General features: G+C 35.3%; 1 pseudogene; it reads right to left on the bottom strand.

The window, feature by feature from the left end:
• Positions 1-5,176: 5,176 nt before the first annotated feature.
• Positions 5,177-5,292, bottom strand: LOC117284565 (annotated as a pseudogene).
• Positions 5,293-8,492: the final 3,200 nt, after the last annotated feature.

Genomic DNA, 8,492 nt, shown 5'->3' with positions numbered 1-8,492 from the left:
CTGGGGTGTTCATGTGTACGTCTTTCCAGTCTGTGGTTGTCTGCGTTAGGACACCCAAATCTGAAACTGCACTGATATAATCCTAAAGGTAGAGATTGCATCTGCACTGGGCCTCAGGCAAGTGAGAGGTGTTGGACTGCAGTTTGTGGTCTTCACTCAGCAGAGCGACAGTGTACGCTGATACATGTGGAGAGGGAGGAGGGAGGAACCACTATTTTCTCATCATGAGAACAATCATGAATCTTTAAGTATTCTGAGGATGGAAATTTGCAAAATTTTAGCTGCAAAGATAGTGAAATTCAAATGTTTTGGTGGTGGTGATCTCAAAAGTGTTAGTGATGATTTTCCTTTCTTCCAACACTGACCTTCCATCCAAAATACATCTAACCCAGGAGAGAAAAAGATAGCTGCCTATAAACTCTGTCCTAAATAAAAGAATATGGTAGTGTGGATGAGGGTGATGATGAAAATATCAATAAGCATCAAGTTATGAACCAGTACTGAGGAAGGCCTACAAGACACCATCTGAGTTATATGTTCTCTGTAAACAGTTCAATTCAATCTGCCCAACATTCTCAAGCATGATCCCTGATATCATTATTATTTCACTGAGTAAAGAGGCACAGTATTTTTATATAATTAATTGCAGATTATTCTTGTGTAGAAAGAAGCAAAAAGTTCTTTTAATTGGACTGCCTGACATCTGGCCTAGAGAATATGGAATATTGTCTCTTATACAACCCAAGCACACATTCCACTCCTGTGCCTCTTTTCTCACTTTACTCTTCTACCTGAGTAGTTTTTGGTGGAGGAAAAGAACAATATGTGGGTGCTAACTGCTGCAGCCATTATTGTAAAGGGGCTGTGATTATAGGAAAATTACAGAAGAGAAGCCTTACAAGTCAGCACAGACTTGTCCCTTTGTTCCACTCTAGGGAACTCTTGCAGCTTTCTGCATCCCTTCCCTTTAATGTATCCAGCACTCTTAATCTCAGGAGGAGTCTTAATGTTAGGTATACAATCCATTGCTACTTAGGGATGTGGTAATAATTTAAAAATTACCCTGAGTTGCACCTAGGTTTAAAATGTCTGTAACTCTGCATAAACTTCCTGGAGTTTAGAAATCAATAAAAAGAGTAGTGAACATTGCCTAGGTACTTACAGTTTAATTTGAAATCCTCCTGGCCCAAATTTTACTTCTGTAAAAGGGTGGTTTGTTAGTATATTTTCATCTGAGATGATTTGAAGTTAAGATACCTGTAATGAGTAAGGACTAAACTGATACTTGAAGCTCAATGAATTCATATGTGATAATTTATAGAATAAGCTTAAATAAGACTATAATAGTTTTATTATTAGCTTTGGCAAGGCTAATCTTGTTATTACAGAAAAAAAATCCTATAAATTTACTGTTTTCCTATTTTTGTGACAGTTTTCTCTTGTCATTAAATTATGAGAAATTATTCAATGAGTTTCTTCAATGTACTCAATGATTTTCAAATGAAAAAATAAGTTGCATGGGCACTGATGGTGAAGAGGGATGATAAGTAGAATATACAATAATGGTGAAAATCTCCCAGGCATTTAATGTTATATAGAAATAGATACTAATGAGGAATCATCCAATTCAATTTAATTTTTAGAAAATGTAGTCAAGCTCTAACATATTACTTATGAACATTTTACTAAGGGGAAAATGACTCCTTGTATAAGAATAAGAGAATCTTCTGAAATTCATTTAATAACATTGATATTTTGTTTAAAGAATAAAAGTTATCTCTTATTCTCTAATTTTCTGAAAATGATGAGCTGTATTTTATTGTTATTATGGATATGTTTTATGTGGCATTCTTGGTTACCTAATATTGCTCAATCAAATTTCACTAATGTAAGTGTGCATAGAAGGAAGTGAATAGGATAGAAAAAAATGAAAAAGAATTTCCAAGAATATTAGGTTTCTTTCAGTTAAATCTTGAAGGTATGTGGAAATCAAATCTGGATACTTTCTTTGTGACTACAGGACATCATTCCTGGAGCCTACTTTTTTTTTTTTTGTTTTCTTATTCTAATCCTTTAGGAAGGTATCCAATCAAAACAGAAAACAAAATCTAATGTACATCTCACAATCTCAGAATTTCGTAGCATGGACTTTCAGAGGATCCAGAACTGCACTATGTCTTATTTGGATTGCTCCTGTCATTGTAGTTAGAAACTTGCTCATCTTTCTGGCCTCAGCTGTGACTCCCTGCTCCACATCACCATGTCCTTGTTTCTCTCCAACCTGTCCTTGCTGGACATTGGTTTCATATCTATCCTGGTCCCAAAGATAACTGTGTTCATCTCTGTGTTCAGGGATTATTAAACACACACACATTCTGCTCTGTAGTAGATGATGTAAAAGTGTTGTAGACATTCATTCTCTTCTTCTGTCTGAACTACTACGAGGAAGTTCCTAAACAAATGGAGAATATTGATTAATAACTGATGTGTTAATACCTTATGTGTTTTAGGTCACCAAATTCATCTGACCTTCAATAATCAGTCCTTATGGCCAGATATTCAGGCCAGTGGTTCTAGACCAGTGGGTCCGTATTTGCTTCTTCTTTGCCTATTTATAGGCTGCAGAAAGCTATAATCTGAAATGGTCTACCCATGAATCCTGAGGGTGGAGCCTGAGTTTTCATTAGTCACTGATTTGGGGGCAAGTTTGCACAATCCAGCAGAAGTGAAGCTCTTACCAGAAACAGTTGAGGGGCATGGTGGAGGAAGTATTATAGAGAAAATTGTTCCCATTTGTCAGTAAAAGCACAACAACATGCATAGTCAGATGATAGGATACTTAAGTACATATATAACACATCAGGGCTTTTGTGGTGATATTGGTTGTAATGGAAATTAAGAAATCTCATACAAAATGTTTTGGCCTCCTATACCTGTTCTATTTGGAATTGACATTTTATTTGTGAGAATGTAGGTCCTTCCTATTGATTTCCTAAGTATTCAGGAAGAATTATGCGGGTGATGAGGAATGTGAAGAAGAGGGGATGACAGCACCCATAACATCATGGGGTATTTCTAAGGGGTTTATGAATGGTAGTCAATGAAGTATTTGTTCTACATTCTTTTTTTTTAAATTACCTCTGCATTACACTCCCCTAGTTACAACTTTGAAATTTTAATTACATTAGAATAAAATCAATATGAGAGCATTTTATGTATAATAACCTTGATTGTTAGGTTCAAAAGACTGAATTCATGTTTGAGTTTTTCTGTCTGAATAGAGACACATGGCATCATACCAGAATAATTGTCCCACTCACAAATGTTCCCATGAATCCACAAATTGTTCCCCATTCCCAGATCTCTGGGGACTGCCTTGTATTCTTGGAGGAAGAAGTGAAAATGAATGTCCTCAGAGGCTATTTCTCTAGCCCATCACACCAGGAATGGTGTTTTTACTTGTTGCTCTTCCACTTTTAGGATCCTTGTAGATCACAGGGAAGCATCATGGTGGGCCCTGCTGAATCTTCTATAGGAAGGACAGTGACAGATCACAGGCAGACACTTCATAAAAGGTGGATGCATAATAATTTAGGACATGCTTCTCTCTTGCCCACATCCAAGAAACCACTGGGCTCTCCACATCATCCTCTATTCTGAAATAATTATATAGTTCGACCAAGCAATCCTGTAGTCTCTACTACAGCTGCATTCTTTCTGAGAATTCAGGAAAAAATTATAATGGTTATCTCATTTGATCCTGAGAAAGACAACTTCATTTCTAGTCCTGATTGCTGCACTTATTCTTGATGTAACATAGGCAAGTTTGTTAGCATCTCTGAAACAAGTTTTTATATTTCTAGTTCATACAACTGCATTTAGTGTGGATTAAAACGCAACTCATGCGGCTAAGGCAGGAGGATCTCTGTGAGTTTGAGACCAGCCTGGGCTACATAGTGAGTTCCAGGTCAGTCTCAACTACATAGTGAGACCCTGTCTCAAAAAAACAAAAACAAACAACAACAAAAACAACAAAAAACACAACTCATGGCCACTATCTGATCAATATGTTATGAATGCAGAAAATAAGAGAAAATAAGTCATTATTACCATTATTATTGTTACTGCTGGTCATTATATAATTTGCCTTAAATGCCCTGTGAGCCCCAGGTCATTGTTTTCCTCATTCCCTAGCTGGTCACTTCATTTGTATTCTCCTATACATAAATACTGAATATTTGGATAGGAATACCCAATTTGTTATTTCAATTTTGCCAGTGTTTATACCTTATGTCAGAGGATGCATTAATAATTCAAATATCAGTAGATTTTCTCTGGATTCATATCAATGATGCTGAGCTATGAATTCCCTAATTATTGCCTATGTATTCCTCCTTGACAGGATGTCTAGATGGAACAGAGATAAGGCACACTAGTTCTATTTGTATCTATGTCAGAAGGAACAGAAGGAACGCATTATTTGGAAAATGAATAAAACGTGATAGTTTCATAAATATAAAGGAAAATAGCATAGCTGTGGCAGGTACTCTTATTACTTTTATTTCTAATTACTTTTTTCTTTTTTGAGACTGGTAATTGAACTTGGGACCTTGCACTTCTGAGGCAGGCAGTGGAACTGCTGAGCTCAATCCCTGGCCCCTCCTTTTATTTTAGGATATCAAGTTCTTCAGCAAATATGAAATATCTACCGAGTTTTCTAAAATAATTCCATTGGTATGTTTGCCACACATAAAAAATACTAAACATAAAGAATTGGAACACACATATTCAATCTTGATCTATTTTTTTACTTCCTGTTTCTTTACCATCTCTCAACCTCTCGAACCCCAATCTTCAGATTCTCTTTCATTCTCCACAAAGTTTATCTCCCTCTTTCCTGTCGCCTGTTTTTCATTATCCTCTTCAAATTATTTACATGTGGCTTTTTTATATCAGAAAAACCATTGATATTTACGTTTGTGTATCTGGTTTATTGCACTTCAAATTAAGTTCTGAATGAGCATCCACTTCTAAAAGAAAATGACTCTTATTTATCTTTATGCATGGCTGAGAACTACTCCAGTGTGTATGTATACCACATTCTCTTAACAAATTCGTGTGTTAATTGGCATACAAGGAGCTTTTAGGATTTAAATAATATGCTTTTTTTTGCTATACATATGGCTGTGCTTCATTCAATGCTTTACACTTCTTTTGGGAAAAGTTTTCAATTAACAATAATAGAACCTCGGATAAACCTCACTGGCTATGATACTGCCACTGTGCAAATCTTACAGTTCTTTTGGGGAGACACTTAGAGAAAGCAGAACCAGTTCAAATGGAATTTGTATTTTTAGATATTTGTGAAATCTCCACTATTAGTGGTCCCAGATACCACAACAGCAACAGAACTTTGCTGTTTTCTGGATATTATTATTTTCTTTGTTTTTTGTTTTTTTGTGTTTTGGCTTTGCTTTGGTTTTTTTTTAATGGAATGTGCTGAATGTCTATAATTTTGTTCACATGGCTGCAGAACCTGGAAAAGCTGTTGCTGCAATCGATGCATAACATACTATTATTAGTCTTTTTATATAAATATAAATATAAATATATATATGTATATATGTATATTGAATTTTGGGAAACTTTAACAGTGCTGCCAATTTTGGAAAAAGTCATCCCAATTTACTGTGTTGAGTTGGCATTGTACAGAAATGGACAGACATATTGATCTAGAAATGTTAATTAATTTATTTATTTTTTATTTTTTCCATGTGTACAGGGGCAGCATATCATACTAAATATGTAAGGTCATATCTACATGGGTTTGATTACAGAAACTAATAAAATATTCTCTAGATAATGAAAAAAAAGAATAAGATAAGACTATAAGAGCGAGAAGTAATTTAAATATGTTCAGGGACCATTTTCATCTCCAGAATTAAGGATTATTTTAATGTTACATCATTGCCTTTTCTCTTTTACTTTCCTTTTTAGTTTTATTTTAGGATTCCCTATTTTTAATGTTCATACAGAGATTTCTTTAACTGAAATACCTAATAGTTTCTTTGGTGTGAAAAACTCTATTAGTACACAGGAAACTAATGAGATAATTAATAATGTGAAATAGGAAGTAAAGGGCTAAAGGTGTAGGGAAAGTGGGAAGGATGGAGGAAAGGTAATAAGGGTGAGGAAAAAAATATAAAAAACTAAAAAAATGGAAGTAAAGTGTTTGTAAATGGGGAGGGGAGGAGAGGGTTAAGGGAGGGCAGGGACAAGGGGAAAAATGAGAACAAGACCTATTATGTAAAGGTACAGAATCTCAATGATGAATGTAACTGTATTTTATACCTAGATTGTACAAATAAAGTCAATAAAAAGAAAAAAAGAAAAAGAAGAAAAGAAAACTCCACCATTATTAGTGGATCAGAAATCAATAATAATAAATTAAATTAGACTGTTACATATTAGAAAATCTACATAGCAACAATTAAAATGGAGGGGTGGGGAAAGGGCAATATGTAAGAAGGTAGAAAAATTGAAAAACACAGAAGGATAAAAGGAAGAAGTGTGAAAATGAGACAAAATATAATTAAAGAATAAAGGAAAATAATAAAAGTAACAGACCAAACATAAGGAAAAGAGAAAAAAAAAACTAAGGAAGAAAAAATACAAAAAAGAGCAAAGGAAATAAAAAAGCAAAGCAAAGTAAAACAAACAAACAATAACAAACCCAAGCAAAGCGAGATGTGTGTCAATAAAAATTGTTCTACACTAAGTATGTGGCAAATAGCTTGTATATGGCAGTGGTAGAATTAGAATCCACCACAGTCTCAATCAATAAACCTCTTCTCAAAGCAGTTCCTGATTATACCACTTCCAGATCTGTTAGGGCCTGTGGTGGATTCTTCTGCAACATTGGACTAAGGTATGGAATGAGTAATTTTCAGAGAGAAACAGCATGCTGAATCATAGCTCACAATATCTGTGGGCTCATCTTGGGGTAGTGCTGCTGACCCCTTGTTTATCTCTGGCCTATCAGTGTTTTCCAGGCTTTCCTTGTTTTTTTGAAGGCAGATTCCTGTCTGTGTAGCAAGGCTTGGCTTTCCAGACTGCTTCTTTCTTTTTTCAGCATTTACTTCAGTTTTTCTATGATCTCTAATTTGCAGTGCTTCTCTTTCTTGATTTCTGAAACTCTTCTCTTTCTGTTTTCTGCATTTTGATTTCCAAGTATCTGAATTCAGATCCTGCAGAGAATGATATCCTGCTGTCTTTTACTCCATTATTTTTAACTCTCTGTACTCTGCTGATTTTAGACAGGGGATCATAATAGCATTCATGAGTAAACCAGCTATTCCTGTAATGAATGAATTCTTTATTAAAAGTAACACATTTTATGAAGTTTCAAACATGCATGAGTTGTTACATAAATCCTAGATATTAGGTTATTCTTCCCCTTTCTCTCAAAAATATGAGCAGGAAGAGAGAGAGAGAAATTTACACATGATCGGTGTGAAAAAGCAGGAAACACCAGGACACAGATACTGATCATCTTCTTTCAATACTAGGGTGTTTATTTTCCCAGAGGAGGCAAATATTTCCTTATTTTCTATACTAGATGAAGAAATTTCTTTATGGCACAAACTCTTTTAGAATTAATTTTTAGACTGATGAGTGCTTGCAGACACAAATCCAGCCAGACAACAGCTGCTCAGACATACTGTCCCCAGCCAAAAGCCTTCCAGATACATAAGCCTGGACATGCAGGCCACAGCCAAAGGCCACAGGGAAAACAGCTACTCAGGTGTGCAGACCCTAGCCAGAAGCCTTCCCAGAGAAAACCAGTGTGGGTGTGTGTCAGAAAGGACCTGGCCCAGAGAACAGGGACTTGTGCTCATAGCCCTCAGACAAAAGACTCCTAGACAACAGTTCTGCACAAACTAAGAGAGCAAAGAGTATCTTCAGCATAAGTGCAGTACACAGATCCCATTGAAATGAGATGACTAAGCAACTCTCAAAACCAGACTTCCAGATCATGAAAGACAACTTCAGTGAACAATAAAATGGAATAATCTGAAACTCAGCAACCTGCACTACCTGAACTAGCAATGAAAGAGGATCTGGAAAAAATTAAATCAGAAGGAATCTCACAGATAACAACAGAGATTGCGTCCATAGCGAAAGACATGATTAATAAATCTAAAGCAGACATAAATAAAAAAAATTACATAAGCTGAGGAATATGACAGAATCCAAACATAGGAAACAAATGGAATTAATAAATCAGATGCAAACAGATATTTAGCAGATTAAACACCCTATTGTTAATTTATGCAAGGGAATGAGCCAATGTGAGGAGAGAATGTCAGATATAAAAGACAGGATTGCAATTAGTGACCATGAAAATAAACTTTTTAAAAAAAATAGCAAGAGACCATGCAGAATCAATCCAGCAGCTGCTAGATGATGTAAAGAAGTCAATGAAGAAAGAG

This window comes from Fukomys damarensis, unplaced genomic scaffold, assembly GCF_012274545.1.
Source record: "Fukomys damarensis isolate Sample0158 unplaced genomic scaffold, DMR_v1.0_HiC HiC_scaffold_37, whole genome shotgun sequence".
In the NCBI taxonomy this organism is placed as follows: Eukaryota; Metazoa; Chordata; class Mammalia; order Rodentia; family Bathyergidae; genus Fukomys; species Fukomys damarensis.
This window is presented reverse-complemented; position numbering and strand designations above follow the sequence as displayed.